Here is a 17,618-nt window from a genome sequence, read left to right on the forward strand (position 1 = left end):
GTCACCAGAACGGACGCACACCCCATCCCCCGGGCAGATGAACTGGTCGACCGAATGGGCGCTGCCCGCTACCTCAGCATCTTCGACCTGACGGCAGGTTATTGGCAGATCGGCCTCACACCCCGAGCACAAGAACGCTCTGCCTTCTCCACCCCCGATGGCCACTATCACTTTACGGTCATGCCCTTCGGCATGAAGAACGCCCCAGCGACGTTCCAACGGCTCGTCAATCAGGTCCTGGCGGGGCTCGAAGAGTTCAGCGCCGCCTACCTGGACGACATCGCTGTGTACAGCCACCATTGGACCGAGCACCTCCACCACCTCCAAGCAGTGCTGCAAGCCCTTCAGCGAGCTGGCCTCACGATCAAGGCCAGCAAATGCCAAATTGGACAAGGGTCGGTGACCTACCTCGGACACCAGGTGGGAAGCGGCCTAGTGGCCCCCCTACAGCTGAAAATTGCCGCCATCCAGAACTGGCAACCCCCTATCACTCAAACTGAGGTGCGAGCCTTCCTGGGCCTCACGGGCTACTACCGAAGGTTCGTGAAAGATTATGGTACCATCGTGGGGCCTCTCACCGAACTCACGTCAAAAAATCAGCCCAAGAAGGTGAACTGGACCCCAGAGTGTCAAGCGGCATTCGAACAGTTAAAGGCCGCCATGTGTTCCGCTCCTGTGCTCCAGGCCCCAGACTACAGCCGGGAGTTCGTCGTCCAGACGGACGCCTCCGACCAGGGCATTGGGGCGGTCCTGTCCCAAGTGAACACCGAAGGCCTCGATCAACCGGTGGCCTTCATCAGCCGGAGACTCCTACCCCGGGAACAACGCTGGAGCACCATAGAGAGGGAAGCCTTCGCTGTGGTATGGGCCCTCAAGAAGCTCCGGCCCTACCTTTTTGGCACCCACTTTCGGGTGCAGACTGACCACCGACCCCTGCAGTGGTTGATGCATATGCGGGGGGAAAACCCAAAATTGCTACGCTGGTCCATCTCCTTACAAGGTATGGACTTCACAGTCGAACACCGGCCTGGGTCCGACCACGCCAACGCCGATGGCCTGTCCCGGTTTTTCCGCCTCGACGAAGAGAGTCCCCAAGAGGATGGGTAACTCTCCCCGCCTTCAGCTGGGGGGGACGCATGTTGGACAGGCCACATGACGGGCCGCTCTCCCCCGGCTCGACCAGGCCCGAGCCCAGTCACGCAAGCACCACACACCACCATTGCACGCCCTACGTCCCCTCAGGGACCCCTGCCCTCGAACATGATAACCTCGTGGGTCCGATCCACTGCCGGCCCATGCACCCAGCCCGGGCCGCCATCTTGGACGCCTCGCCACGAGGCCGCCTGGCCCCCGATCGACCTCAACCCTGGGCCTAGCCCAGCCTCAGACAATCCGGCACCACCCTCCACCCAGGAGGTGAGCGGGCTACTTGGCAAGTCAATGGGAGAGAGAGGTGCCGATGGCTCTCCCCCCGCCTAGTGCCGCTCGCCCATCGCCTCCCCGGGCGCTGGCTCCACCCCCCTGCTGGGTGTCTGGACTCCCTCATCCCGGACCTCCCGACCTCCAAGTGCGAGGGTCCGGACATCAAAGCACGCCAGCCCTATAACTGGGACAGCTCCAGAGCAGGAAGTCAGTTGTATCTTGGAGTCGAGAGACGTAAGAGGAACTCATCCTGGACGGACTACTGGCGCTGCCGTAGCTCTGTCCTGTGCACCATCGTCCTGCCTGTTGGCGCTGCCACAGCCGTCGTAACCTTCATTCTTCACCGTCGTCCGGATCTGCTGGCGAGGCCGCGGACCGTTGTAACCATCATCTTCATCGGGACCTGCTTGGCTTCTCCACGGCCCGTCGACCATCCTTCATCCATCTCGGGACCTGCTTGGCTCCTCCACGGCCCGATCAGCAACCACGCCGAGCTCGAGGATTGAGAGCTATTTAACTCATTGGTAACTAAGACTGTCCCGCTACCCTTTCTCCTCAACCAGAGATCAGAACCGAGGGGACCCCTGAGTCCAGACCTCCTTGTATCATAGCTACGTAACCTAAGAATTGCATATAAAGTCTCGTTAACCTTCAATCTTGTGTGGTGTCCGTCTGTGGGGGGGAAGTTACTTACCTGTACAGTCGTTGGAGACGGCTCTCCCTGGAGACCTCTCCCCGTAATCTCGGCCGACCCTCCCGGTCCGTCTAACACGTAAGCTTTTAAAAATTATTTACAGAGGGAGGGAAATGTTATTTATGTAATTTTTATTGATATTTTTTAACATATAAAATATATTTATTCTTTCAAATATTTTTATTAAAAGGGTAAAATTATTTGACAGCATATATATATTTTAGGTGTAAAAAAATGATTAGTTAAGAGCTTAGTTTACAATTCAGATTTTTCTATGCTTATGTGTTAATGTTTTAAAGTAGGGATTTTGCTATTGTTTCTAAATATTCTAGCCCTTTAGCTTTGGGGTAGAGTCTTACTATATATCGTACATACTCGTACATTATTTTAGTTTGTTTAGCTAATTTTGGACGTAATTGTGTTACAGATTGTTCTAGTCTTGGTTGTTGTAGCTTTGTTCTTTTAGAATTGATGCCAGTAATTTATGCAGGGTTGGTTAGGTTTGGCCGGTTGTGGCTTGGAAAGCATTATGCCATCCTTCAACAGCATTATTAGTTTTTGCTTCTTTGTTTAGGGTATTGTTGTATGCATTCCAACATAGAATTTGGAATTTTGGCTGTCTACTGTGTCCAGATCTGTGTAGCCTTCCCACCCAGGTATCCTCAAAATAGACTAGTAGGGGACTTAGTTTATGTTCATTTGTTTGGTAATAGGGGCTTTCTACTAATAAGTTGTAGTGTTCACCTACTTTAGTTATTGGGACGTAGGCTAGTGCAATTAGCTTTTTAATTTCATATGCAAAATTACTGTTAATTGCATATTCTACATTAAAGGTAGATTTTTGATGGTGTCTCCATATGCATTGATTAAAGTGGTAATAGCAACCTTGTATTGCTCTGTCAGGGTATTATTTCAGGATGGCCTGTATCATTGACTGTTCGAAGTCTATGATTTTTTTGGTGGGGGTATTTATTAGTTTCTTGCTTTACTTTTGATAGGAGTTCTACATAGGTAGTTGTGTGTTTGTTTGGTAACCGGGCATATATAAAGGGGATGTTGCTATTGTGATACTGCCCATGGAATGTGTATAATTGGTAAAATGGTTTGGGACACATTTTAAATGTATCATCCATGTGTCACAATTTTGTACTTTGGATTGGTTTGTGGGAGTTGCAAATATCATAATCCATTAGATTTATTATTATAAATAAGGAATTGCTCTTCATTCTGAGTTATAGTTAATTCAGGTGGTATTTGAACTTCACTTAAAGTTTTGGGGGCAGGTGGGGTGTTACTAGTGGATTTTTTGTGTTCTAGCTGTTAATCTTTTTAAAGTTGGGATGGAGGGTAATTTGCCAGTTATGTGTTCTGGAACTCAGGGTAGAATGTCATTTAGTATTTGAGTTGTAGGTTTTTGAGAGCTAGTGCTAGCTTCCTAAGAGTTTCTAAAACATCTCTTACTTCTATTTATGCAATATTAGGGGGGGTGGTTATGTTCTTTAACCTTTAATACAGTAGTTTATTTTGTTGTAGCCCTCCCATAACATGCATTTGCTTAATAGTTGCTGCATTTCCAATTAAAGTTTGTAAAATGTGAGTCCATACTAGTATCGATGCCCGGATGGCTGGCGCAAGTTGCCTCTTAGTTCCCATTCTGAATAGTTACCAAAATAAAGAGACGGGCGCTGGAAGCCGGAGTCACAAGAACAGGATTTATTACTCATGAGGAGAGCCTGTCATTTCGGACACGAAACACAGTGTCTTTCGGGAGGTGCTCTAACAAGTGAGCTAAAACGTCGTCTTTTATACTTTACAGAACACTTAGCATTACAATCACGACATTGTGAAACACGGAAAGGACATCCCTCTTGAATAGGTACAAAACAAGCTTTTAGAGAACTGGCAGACGAAGACATTTATGCATGTGAATTCCTCCCTTAATCCTACGCACTTGGGAGATACGCTCATCGGTCACAGTCAGAGGTCTATTACCAAGCAGTGCATATGTCGGCATTCCTACTGAGTTCATGCCAAGTTTATTCATCGTCCTATTTGTAACTCAAGTGGGGATAAATAAGATTCCCATCAACTGTGCATTTCATCATATTCAACATTTCGGAACATTTCCCTTCAAGGCTGGCTAACCTTTTCAAACAGGGCGGGGGCGCTATCATTGATAGTCAGGGTAAAAACAGCTTTTCTCGAGGGGCGACGGTTACTCATGGTCGTCATGTTTATATCTGGGACAGCAGCTGGGGTCTATCAAATGGGGCGGGGATGTTTCGGGCGCTCGCGCTTGGGTGCAAAAAAAGGGGGGGGGGGCAATCTGGGCATTGGAGGTCAATCTAGACGTTGGCGTTCGTCTCTGATGAACAAAAAAATAAGGTGCCATTGACATACAGTTCCCCTATAAAAGGCCAGATTGGGGGACCTTAGTCGTCTTACCTGTCCTTTCCTTCTCAGCCAATTCGAGTTCATTCATTTTGCAGAAAGGAGAGGTAGTAATATGGCGAGATACAATCATTTTAGTTTTCGGTCAATTTCGCTGAACGCCTTCGTGTTCAATAAGTATCCAATCAGACTGGTGCCAGCGAGGCACGATTTTACCATAAAAAAAGGAAGAGGAAATAGGGAGACTCTCATAGAGAGTGAGAGTCGTCCGCAATCTAAACGAGCCATTTGGTACACGTATGACATGTAGAGAGAGAGAGAGACAGAGTGAGGGAGAGAGATAGAGAAAGGGAGAGACGTGTACAAAAATAGGTCATTTAGTGCGTTCACAACACAGAACAGTAGGGGGTCAGGTAACGGAGAGACGCAAACAAAGGGAGAACATAAACCCCTACAGTACACACACACACAAACTCAGACGAAGGAAGACAGTACCTGTATTACATATATAAGACATTCACAACAAAACAGAAAACAATAGTTGGCCAACAAGATCTATTTTTTTTTATATCCTTCGTATCTTTACTATCCTATTTACCTACGTGCTTAGCTCTTTTTACCTTTCCCTCCTTTTCCCTCTCGCTTGTTATCTCTCCGAGCGTTCTCAATTGCCAATACTTACACCTCGGTTAGTCGATCAGAAATGAACCTGGTCGCGCTATTTACCCATGGTTGGATCTTAAACCATTTTTCAGTTCCTTCCTTTGGTGGGAAGTTCTCCAGGCTGAGGCAACGGCAAGTATTGATCGGGGGAACAGTCGGGCAGCTTGGCTAGATCTATAAGAGTGTGAGAAGGGGGGCAGTACATTTTGAACATCAGCAACATTTCTAACTTCCCAGACGGGTGCAGTCTTGGTAACCCTTACCCATGCACTTTTCTTTTGTCCTTTCCCTACCTAGTCAAACGTCTAGTTACATTCTCTAACGTGTTATTTCGAGTCAATTTTCGTCCTACAGTACCCGTCAAGTCTCTATGTCAGTCCATCCTCCCAGTCGCTATGTTCTAAGGAGGAACAGTCATGTTTAAGTCTACGTCTTTTAAAAACTTATCGTCATAAGGACTATGCTCATATTCCCTCCTTCCCTTTTTCGTCGGTGGTTCGATCATCGTTCTCCCATACTTCAGCCGATGTTCCAACGCGACCTGCAGAAGGGAGGAGAAAGAAGGGGTGGGGGGGGGCAGCATTCAAACCACATCAGCATGCAGTAATCCGAAAATGTTTTTACCTACCACATTCTTGACCTATCTCCACGTAGTGCATTTCTTTACCATCTCGGCGTTTAAGCCCAGAGGGACCAGTAATGTCAGATAGATAATCATTGACGATCTGCGTATCTAAATGAGTTACTTGGTCGCGACCCCTTTTGGTTGTGTGCAAGGGTGGCGGTCAGGTGGCATTTCTGTGGTGTCGTTTTAAGGCGTCTAAAACACTTTTCCGGCTGCCTGTGACACATAATGTAGCTGCTAAATATCGGGTCCTTTTTAACCTTCAGCCTTCATCATACTTTCTCGTTGCTCACAGTAGTAATACATTCAAAACTCATTAATGCAACCGCTACAACTATGCTTTCTTTTTCAAAATACTTTTAATAAAAAGTGCTGGTGTATAAATACAGGCCTACAACCCAGTGGACCGGCCACGGAGCAGATTGGAACTGTACATAAGAAGAACGAAGTTGGTGGCAGTTCATTGCATAAAGTGCGGCAGTGCAATAAAATCGTATCGAACTTTCCTACAGAGCAAGCATGATGCATGTCAAGAATTCAGTTCTTCAATTAATTCATTAATTCATTATCCAAATGCTCATTCAGTGCCTAAATTATACCAATTCATTGTTCCCAATCATAATTAGTACCCACCCTAAATCAGTTCATTGTCCAAACACATGATCAATATCTGTATTGCTTTCTTCTCTAAGCACATAATCACTATCCATCTTATCGACTTTCATTGTCCAAAAATGCATACATATCTCAGAGCATCAATATTCGAGCAATCCGGGTGAACAGGGAGTTCGAAAGTTTCGTTTCGTGTATCGGCGCCATTTTGGGCGAGGTCAGGCAGGTTCCGGTATAGTCAGAATGTCTCCAATGACTCATGGTTGGACCAGAACCTTCCGTTGGCAGTTCAAAAAGTTTTTCACAATGTGGTAACAGTCTAACAATATGGACCATCAGTCAAAGAGTGGGGAGGGCGGCAACAATTTTCCTACCGGGTCATTCTGGTGTTCCACCGGAACTGAACAAGTCTGTACCTTGGCTGTGTTTTAGCCATTTCCAAACTGAGGCTGGCGCCGGCAGGAGTGCGTTGACGTCGCGGTTCCCAGTGAGGGGGACGGGGGCGCCCATGCGGAGGGGTCGGGGGGCCCCCCGGCTCTCATAGAATCTTCAAAGTTGAGGAGAGAAGGCATGGGGCGTGTGCCCGTCCCGGGCAAAAGACCGCTTTTCGATGTGGACCCTCTTTAAGCCAGAGCGTTGGGGTGTCGCTGGAAGCCTCCACCTGGAGGGAGGTGGGGGAGGCTCGTTCGCGCCGCCTCCCCCTTCCAGCGACCCCGCGCCGTCCCTCGGCTCCACCGCTTCGGTATTGGCCGTGCCGGCTATTGAAGATGGGGGGGGGGTCGGTGGCTGAGGCAAGACATCCCCCCCCCCCGTGGCCTGCAGGGCAGCAGGAGAGGGGAGAAGGAGAGGCCATCGCGGTTTTCTGGGCCGTCCGCCCCACAGCCTCCCCTTCCGACTGCGGCCAGGCGAGCCCCGCATGCCTCGAGGCCTCGCCTTCCGGATGGGCGTAACCGCGGACCTGTGGCACTTCGGGAGTTTCCGGAATGGGGGTAGGTACCTATTGATTTGTATCTATTTCATGTGACCGTTATTTGGGCGTGGTGGGCAACGAGGCAGACATGTTTGGAGCAGGAGTAGGCAGCGGAACCTAGCTACCTCGTGGCTGTCTTGCTGTCAAATTTTTCGCCATTTTATATTTCTTATTACGAACTGTTTCTAATGTTTCTTATTTTTAGTGAAGTCAAAAGCTCATCAGGGGGTTACTGACTTAGCCTGATTTCTTTTTATTTTTATTCTTCTTTTCCTTAGCGTGTTTCGAGCTAAAGTTTCTTGTTAATAGGGTACGGTGATCACTTCATATTTTTATGTGTCCTTTTCATTAGGGGCACTCCTGGACGGACCAGACGAGTTACCTCCAATAAATGGTCCGGGGTGGAACTAGATTATCGATCAAAAGGGGAACATATATTCCTTCATTAGGGTATCATCCTGGACAGACCAAACGATGTACTTCCACTTACTAGGGTAGCCTCCTGGACGGACCAGATGGTCTACTTCCACTAAATGGCCCATGAGTGGGGAGCATATGTCCTCCATAAGGGTAGCCTCCTGGACGGACCATGCGAGCTACCCCCCAAATAAACAATCAGTGGGGAGTGGGTAGGACTGATGAATTCACAAAGGGGCATAACCTACCCTTTACTACTTGCAAAGACTAGATAGAATATTTCTATTCCACGTTGTTTGCAAATAGAAAATACCTCAAACGAAACAATTCCTGGAACAACAATGTCCAGGCAACCAATCAATCAGTGGGGAGAAAAACAGGCATGACGGATTACAACGGGGACAAACGTCTGCATTACCTGCCCTTCGCTATCCATAAAGGAAGACAGAATATTTCTACTCGTCTCTGTTTGTAGACAGGGAAGATCTCAAAGAGCAACAATCGATTATTAATCGATTCCAAACAATCAGTGTGGAGAAAAGTAGGCATGACGGATTACAACGGGGACAAAAGTCTGCATTACCTACCCTTCTCTATCTGCAAAGAGGGGCGAACGTTCCTATTCACCGCCGTTTGCAAACAGAGAATGTCTCGTTCTCAAGAAGAGAACCAATATTTCAAGTAGCATCCAAAGCTAAATGAACCAATAACAACAATATCAGTATTCAAATACCGATTCCAATACAATCAATCAATCAATCAATCAGGTGGATAGAACCACCCTACCAATCAGGCGTAAAAACACCCTACTTAATCTTACCCGGACCGGACCATGCGGATAGTTCTTCGTCTTCCCCTTCTAGCCCCCGATCGTTCTCTTACTCTATGCAGCATTCCTGTGGGATTCCAGTCAGGACAGTAGGTCACTCGAGAGAGGTCCGTTCAGAATCGGTGAAGTTCATTTAATTGGCAGCCGGACGAGGGCCCTCTCAAGGCAGGTATACTCCGATCATTTAGATATTCACCTCATCGTCTGGATCTCTCTTACTGGACCTCATGTCACTGATGGACTCCGCGTTGGGACGCCAATTGTAAAATGTGAGTCCATACTAGTATCGATGCCCGGATGGATGGCGCAAGTTGCCTCTTAGTTCCCATTCTGAATAGTTACCAAAATAAAGAGACGGGCGCTGGAAGCCGGAGTCACAAGAACAGGATTTATTACTCATGAGGAGAGCCTGTCATTTCGGACACGAAACACAGTGTCTTTCGGGAGGTGCTCTAACAAGTGAGCTGAAACGTCATCTTTTATACTTTACAGAACACTTAGCATTACAATCACGACATTGTGAAACACGGAAAGGACATCCCCATGATCCTCGTGTCAATCCTACCCCACATATGTTCACAATAGGGACCCTTGACCTGCTGATAAGAGGGGAGGGTAATCACGCAGCTGAGTGTTCCGCCAACTTTTAGGATGTGTGCGCCTGATCATAGCCCAGGGGGTGGGGTGGCCAGGATCAATAGTGGGTCCTTTGAAGGGGAGTGATTCCATACAATAAGCAGTAAACAGTATCTCCTGGCTTAGGCGATGACCTCAGACATGTGTGGACAGTCAATCGCGGAGGGAGGGTTTACTAACAGAGGGGATATTCATGAAAGGAAAGGAGGTGCTGGTCAGGCGCGGCCGCGATTCCCAAGGACAGGGTCTTGCAGAAGAAGAAGGTTTATGACTTGCCCGTGTGAGGGAGAAGGGAGGGGGAACCAGGGTGTGTACAGGGACAGAGTCGCACAGAGAGAGAGATCTTATGACTTATGCGTGAGAGAGTGGGGACAGTCAGGTGCAGCTGGGGAGGGCTATGTCAGCTAAGGCAAAGGATGCCTCTTCAAGAGGGAATGGGGGGTTTGCGTGGGTCAAGCAGGAGGGTTGCCTTTCAGGGCAGGGTCGCGCAGAGGGAGAGGGTTTCATAGTCTATGCATGTGAGAGAGGGAGGGGGGTTCAGATACGCGCAGAAGGGAAGCCGGTGATTCTAATGAGCAGGAAAAAGGCCAGGGTGCCTAAAATGGCTGTCATGTACATATGGGTGCGGGCTTTTACTGGCAGAGTGATGCAGTCAATATTTTACGGTATTCATGGTGCTTACAGGGAGAGGAGCGGGAAAATGGAATAATGAACGCTGTTTATGTACATCAATTTCTCAAATTTCCACAAGTTGTCTCCTGTTTGTTTTTCTTGGGTGTAGACATATCCCATATAGCATAATAAACGTTTTCCTTTTTGTGAGGTAATAAATTTTGCACCTTCAGTCATTTTGATGTTTTGACAGTTATGAGGAATATATCAATAAAAAATGTAACATATATTATATAGTGCATGATGGATGTTGTAGGCTTGTCCATTTATGATGTACTAGATTCCCCACGACTCTCATGGGCTTTCTTTATGTTACAGTTATGTTACAGTTACCCCCGAGGAAGGGCCACCAGCCCGAAATGCATTGGGTTTTATTACAGAATGTCACCAAGGATGTAAAATGAATTCTGTTGTGCTTTGGGATAAAGGCCTGGATGGGCATTTGTCTGGCATCTGAAGCTCAGAATCACGTTGCCTCTGTTTTGAAATGGATTGAAAAATTCTGAATAAATATGGATTACTTGGATGAACACTGGATTTCAATTTCTTGTCCTTTTAGAGACTGGAATGGAATGGGAGGGCAACATGAAGCTGATGGTTGATGATGCATCAGATAGTTGTGACATATTTGTATGCTATTGAGACATAGCGCACTTTTGGCTTGCACGCAAAAATGTATCATTGAAGATTTTTCCAAAACGTTTACGTTGAGTATAAATTTGGAGTGCATTCCAACACTTACTTTTTTCACTTTAAGAAAGTTGGCATTTTCTTGCCTTAGCCATGTGGTGCCTGCAGCCTCTCTTTGGTCAAATGACTGGGGGTAGTTGGCAGTTGGCCTTTGTTTAGTCTTCTTAGACAGCCACACACAATGGTAGCTTAGGTGTGACTGGATGGTCAATTACTGAAAGGATGGGAGAGAGGAGCTGGGTCCAGCCTCACTTGCATCTGGATAGGCTATATCCTGCCTTCACACAAAGGGCGGCATGCCCCCTGTAGTTAGTCCGGAGCCAGGGCATCTGTGCACTTCAAAGACATGCCTCTATAAGCTTCTCCCCACTTCAAAGGCACAACTGTGCATAAAAGAAGAACCTCAGACACAACCACTTCAGTACACTTCTGGACCTCAGTATACTCTGCCAGGAAGAAAGGTTGCCATGATGCTACGAGGACTGCCACTATGCTGGACTGTTGCTCTGAAGGACCTTCTGCCCTGTAGTGCTGACCTGCTTCCTGCTGTCCTCTTGCCTGGTGAGGCTGGCCCCCTGATCTGAAGCCTAGGGACATGGGCTTCCAACAACTTAGCAACTGCACCTGGACTCTTCAATATGTGCGTCTTCCCTGCCAAGTGGTGCCACCACAGTACTGGACCCTTGGAAGTGGGAATAAGGTGCTCTGACAGCTTCTGTGGATTCAAAGTAACCAATGCATATCCTCTGCTGTGCGGCACTATTCCAAGCAGAACGATGCATCACCTAGGCTGGACAGCATGCCTTCGATGTGGACCCACGCAACACTCCACAAACAAGGATTTACAGTACACTGTTCAGCAGCCCTAACTTGGTCCCTGTAGCCAGCCCACGCTCCATCACAACCAGCCTGATCTCGTATCTTTGTCCCAGTCTGGCGCAATCAGATATCCACAGGTAACTCTTTATGCCTTTTGGCGCTATTTTCCCTAAAACAATTTCAAATTCAATATCTTCGGTTCTTCTAAATGGATTTTTTAAAGTTCTATGTTTCTAAAACCTAGTGCAGGATCTTTTTGTGTGGTGTTTTCATTGTTTTACTGTTTGAAGTGTTGCACAGCTACTTTACCAATTGCCTCTCAATTAAGCTTGACTGCTCTGTGCCAAGTTACCAGGGGTTGAACACAGGATAATTTGGGGTTGCTTGTGCCTTACCCTGACTGGGAATGTGGTTGCTGCTTGACCAGGGCTCACATCCATCAATATTACCCCAATATCTCCTGTTTTTGTGGTCTTCTAACCTTGTTCTGTGGAAATCAGTAGCCTTGGTCTGTCTCCTTGTTCAGAAGTCCTGATTACCAATGCTCTCCCAGGAACTTTTGTATTATTGCACTCCAGGTCCATAAGATACACTTTATTCACTGGCTCTCCAATGGTAACTTTGTCATCTGTCTTGGGTTATTCAATGGGAAGGTAGTACATTTGAATTGGGATGCAGTATGACAAGTACTTGAGTACCCAAGAGGTATTTACTATCCAGTCAGAGAATTCACTCTAAAAATGATTAAGCCTTTCCCAGAAGCTAGCTCGAAACATTGCCTCCGAAAGTGAAGTTGAGGGATGTGCTGGATTACCCTTCCAAGTGGTGCTGAAACTGATATAGGGTTGGGCTTTCCTTACCCACACTTGCCTGATCTGCGCTTGACATTTCTCATAATGTATTTTCCTGATTGAAGTGAGATTCATCTCTGATTATACTGGTTGGTGAATATTCCTGTTAAGTTGTTTTCACAAATACTAATGACAATAGTATTAACAATAGGCTCCTATTGAAATATTGGAAAGGTAAAGAACATACAGAAAACCATAGCACAGAAACCCAGAAGGTCTTAGCAGCTTTTTTAGGCAATGATATGACCGCAAAACATATTCTAGCATTTTGAATGTGTAATAATAAGAGATGGGTTTACCAGGAAAGGCAGAATCACATTATGCTCCTATTACCATGGGTTTGAGATTTAGCTGCTCATGTCAGGTGTCTTTAGGTAACCTGAGAGTTACTAGCACACTTATCATTGACAACACAATCAATAGATGCCAGCAGTGTTGCTAAACTAATATGATTTGTGTGCCATTGTCTTTTATTTTACTCAGAGGTTAAAGGCTCACAGAGAGTGATCAGGTGGCTTTGACCCAGTGCTTAAGACATTCTGTCCAAAACCTATGAACTCACCATCCCAGAAGTGAACGGAATTCTGAACCACTGAAAGGTGTAATATTGTTTGCCAAAGGAAACCAGAGTTTCCATTCATACTCGATGTCCAGTGCCCTCAAGGCTCTTGCATAATTAAATAGTCAGTCAGTCAGTCAGTCAAAAATAACTTTATTTGGTTTTCACAAACCATAATGCATATAAAACACATTTCATTTAAAAAAACGTTTTCAGTTCTTAAAATTCCACTTAGTTCCTTTGTGGCACCAAGCCTTCAGTCTTTGCCCACATTTATATGTAAGCTTTCTACCGCTATCATGAATTTGATCCCCCTGCATATTAAAATGTTTGATGCGGCACCCAGCCAACTTGTCGCCGCCTGTCTGCAGGTGCGGATATTTAAATCATTAAAAACTGTTCTCAGCAGCTTCCTTCTTTCTGATTTCACAGTTTCGCAGACACACAGCAAGTGGCTCAGAGTTTCAATATGATAGCCACATAAACGACATGCCTTTGCTTGATGCTTGTTTTTCCAGGTGGGCGCCAGGTCTAATGAACAAAGATCTCCAAATCTGTATGCCATGAATCTCCTTTTTAAAGACAATCGAAAATGAGCTGCTAGGTAGGGTTGTGGTCTTAGCCGTGTGTAGGAAATTATTATGACGCATGCGTGGCGGCGTCTTAGTAATCCCCTTTTATCCTCCACGAAGAATAATGCTTTTGTTTGTTATTGCAAGCTTTTTTAAATGAGGACTTTTCCATCTTGCTGTTCCAAAGCCCATTGATCTCTAATTCTTCCAGTGCTATCCGCAGTTGGTCCCCCAACGTGTTTGTTTTTTTTTGCTCCATTTGTTGTTTTATTTCCAACCAGCATAGGTTGTTCAAATTCCCAACTCTGCCGCTCTTAGTTTCCAGCATAGATTTACCATGGTTGCCTTCCTTTGGAATTCCTGGTTCTGTAATCCGAATTCCAAACGGATTTGTGCTGGCGAGGAACCTTTAAAAATATTGAATACCGTTTTATAAACCTTGGTTTGTAATTTGTTTAAGATGTTACATTCTTGGCCATGCCAGGTTTCCAGACCGTAGGACAAGGTTGGTAGCAATTGGGCTGCCATGATTTTTAAAAGATGCCCGTGTGAAGGGCTTTCCAGTTTCTTGGATAGTTGTTTGTAGGCAAATATTAAGGATTGAGCTTTTGCTGTGATCTCTTTTTTCTGCTCCACCGTTAACAGATTTCTTGCCATTTTGATGCCCAAGTATTTATAAACTCTTGTTTCCTCTATTTGACAGTTCTTTGCGTACCATTTATAGTTTCCTTGTCTTGGGCCCGCTATTCTTACCACCTTGGTTTTAGATTTATTCAATTCTAAACCTTGAGCGTCCAGATAGTCTATAAGTTTGTTTATTGTCCTTTGCAGCCCTATCGGAGTTTGACTTACCAGGACAATATCATCTGCATACTGTAAGTATTGAACCGGTTCCTTTGCCAAAATCGGTGGGTGTCCATTTATTTGTTCTAAGTGACTGTTCAAGTCTGCTAAGTAGAAATTAAATAAGCATGGTGAAAGGACGCAGCCCTGTTTTAGTCCGTTTGTTATATTTATTTTTGAAGAGACTCTTTGTCCGTCCCCAAGTTTAACAGTGGCCCAAGTTTCACTGTATAGTGATTGTATTGCATTTATCAGTGGCTGTGGCAATCCCCATGCTTTTAGTTTCTTCCACAAACGGTCTAGCGGCACTCTATCGAATGCCGCTTTTAGGTCAATGTAGCAAGCCACTAATACTCCCTTTCTCCGCAAGAATTGTCAAGGCTGTTAGGTTTGTAATGGTGCCCATACCCTGTCTGAAGCCTTTTTGGAATTTTGGGATGATGTTGTTTTCCTCTGTCCACTCTTGTAGATGTTCCAGGATACATGAAGCATAGAGTTTGGCCTCTACGTCGATCAGGGCAATCAACCTGTAATTCCCGGGTTCTGTTTTGATGCCGCTCTTGTAAATTGGGTGGAACAGGTTACCGCTCCAAGACTGTGGGATCTTGTTATCTCGGATAACCTGGTTAAAAAGGGGTGTTAGATATTTTGCCCAAACGTCCAGGTCTCGTTTGAACAGGGCATTAGGTAGCCCGTTTGGGCCTGCTGCTCCTTTCGCTTTCAGATTTTTTATCAATGTTTTTATGCGTTTAACGGTTGTCAGAGTTTGATCATCTGCTTCCCCGCTAATCTGGATTATTCCACTTTTAATTGTAGTACTGGTTGCCTCGGGTGCGTTTCTTTTTGCTTTACATTCAGTGACCTTGCTGCATCCGCCTTGTCAATTCCTTGTTCGGGGTTGTAAAATTTATCAATGTATTCTAACCAAGTGTTTTCACTTATTCCGATGTTGTTTTGCTTTCCGTATCCTTTCATTGATTTATTGATTATGCCCCAAAATTCTTTACTGTTTGGTAATTTACTTGCCCACAACAGATCTTCCCATAACTTTTCTCTGTATTTCCTTTTTTCCACTCTACATTCCACCTTATAGTCTTTTCTCATATTTTGAATTATTCCGCTGTCTATTTTTTTCCCCATTTTAATTGCTTGCGCTTTTTGTCTTACCTCTTTGGCAATATTTATTTTTTTGTTTCTCAGTTGTGTTGTGTACCATGGCTCTTTAATAGGCCAGTGATTACCTTTGCTTATTGGTTTTGCTGGAAATTTGTCCAGGAGTACTTCACATAGATTTTCCCAGTTACTTAATAATTGTCCTGCTGACTCCTCAGCATTCTCTATGTGTTCATTCACCGTGTTCATTATGTCTTCCATGATGTTTCCTCTCCATTTAAGCTTCCGTAAATTATATATTTCCGGCCATGCAGCTAATGATGCTACACACTCCTTTTGCTTGGTGTTTAAGTATAATACTGTCTCCTGAGGGAAATGATCGCTCTCAGGTCGTGTTGAGATGTAGAAATTGTCTACCCGGGGCATTAACTCTTTACTAATTATCGTATAATCAATGATTGATTGTTTTTTTCCACAGGAAAAGATAATACCGGCCGGTTGATCTCCCTTCATGTTTCCATTTAGGATGACTAGGCCTAGTTTTTTCAGCTCATTTCGTATATTTTAATTTTTATTCTTATTCTTATTCGTCTTTCCTCCTGTCAGATTATAGTTGAAATCCTCTGATATAATCATATCGTGATATTGATGTGTGGCTTGTAGTGTTTATATTAAGTCTATTAAGGATGACAGTTTCTCCTATTTTTTGTTCTTTGCCGGATGAATATATATGTTCAGAATTATTAGCTTATCTCCCCCGCATTCTCCTTGTGCGGGGAGATTTTCTTCCACTTTTATTATTTGGATCCAGTTTTCTCCGGAATCCATTTCCTCCGTTTTCCAGTCATTTTCTATTGCAGTATATATGGATAACCCCCCTCTTGGATGCCCATACTTGGAGGTTTTTTCCGCCATTATGTGGAACTCTTCGTAGCCTTCCAAATGCTTTGGAGAAGTGTATCACGTTTCTTGTAGTAATATTACTTTAAAGTTACTTAAATAGGTGAGGGTTTCTTGTCTTGTTGCATTTCGTTAAAACCGTGAACGTTCCAGGAGCAGATCATGGTCTTTTTCTCATTTTCAATTACAGCTTTATTGTTTTGTTCCCCCCTTACTGTGCTGTTATCTTCAGGAACAATGTGAATTCAAGGTGAGGGCTAACCAGGACCAGTCTTGATATTCCTCCGACTGGGTGGCTGTTTGCCTATCCGTATTATTTTGCACGTCGGCTCCCCTGCATGTCACTTGATTTGGTGACGTACTTCTAGCTCCTTTTAGTACCGTAGGAGAATTTCCCTTTATTTTCGGAAACCCGGATGCCTCGTCATTTAATAGCGGGTATGGGTATTTGATTAACGGTGGATATGATATTATTATGCCCCATGTTGCAAAGGTATCCCTGGTGGAAAAGATCAGTTCGGTTGTCTCAATCGATGCCCATGTTGTTCTACTTACTTCCGAATCCGTCTCCATGTTTATTTGGACAAATTCAAGTGCCAAGAGATTGGACGATGGAATTTCCCTTAATTTTGGGATTTCTCTGAATAATCTCATTATATTACCCCTATTTAGTATGTCGTTTTTTCCCTTCGTTTGATATTCAGGCTTAAAGATTAGTTTAAGGCCTGTTTCTGCTGGGTTCGGTTGAGGTACCTGGTTTCCATTTTGTTCCCTTTTTTCCCTTGTCCTTTCCCCCGCCTTAGTGTATATTGTGCGCTCGATGGTGGGCAGTCCTTTTGAGCTTGATTTCGGCGTTATATCTTCTTCTTCATTTTGACTTCTATTGTCCTCCTTTATGCTGAGCGTTTTTACTGTCCTAATCTTTTCCATTTGTTTTTTCTCCGATAATGTTTTACACGTCCTGCCTTTTTTGTCCAGGGTAATTGATAGATGGAAGTCTGTACTTGAGGCTCTTTCTATGTACAATCCAGGAGTTTTTTCCCTTTTTGACCAATTTGTTCTATCTTCATTGGTTATCCATTTGGTCATTGCCTCCTGGTGCTTGGTTTTTGAGCCCGCATCGCTTTTTGCTTCAGGTGCCACTTTCTGAGACGTGTCTTCTGTTTCCTGTAGTCTTGTTGTTTGTTTGTTTTTATCTCTTCTTATCACGTTTTCCGTCTCCACCTCTATGTTAGTTTTTGTTTTTGGTTTTTCGATTGCTTTCCACCCTTTTATTACTTTTCTGTATAATTAAATAGGGGATCAATAGTGACTCTAAACCTGTTGTACAACATATTCAG

At 44.9% G+C, this 17,618-nt stretch overlaps 1 pseudogene; it reads right to left on the reverse strand.

The window, feature by feature from the left end:
* The window catches only part of LOC147711702 (uncharacterized), a 133,718-nt pseudogene extending 116,351 nt beyond the window's left edge, over positions 1-17,367 (reverse strand).
* Between the last annotated feature and the right edge of the window lie 251 nt (positions 17,368-17,618).

Source organism: Lissotriton vulgaris, chromosome 5, assembly GCF_964263255.1.
Source record: "Lissotriton vulgaris chromosome 5, aLisVul1.2, whole genome shotgun sequence".
In the NCBI taxonomy this organism is placed as follows: domain Eukaryota; kingdom Metazoa; phylum Chordata; class Amphibia; order Caudata; family Salamandridae; genus Lissotriton; species Lissotriton vulgaris.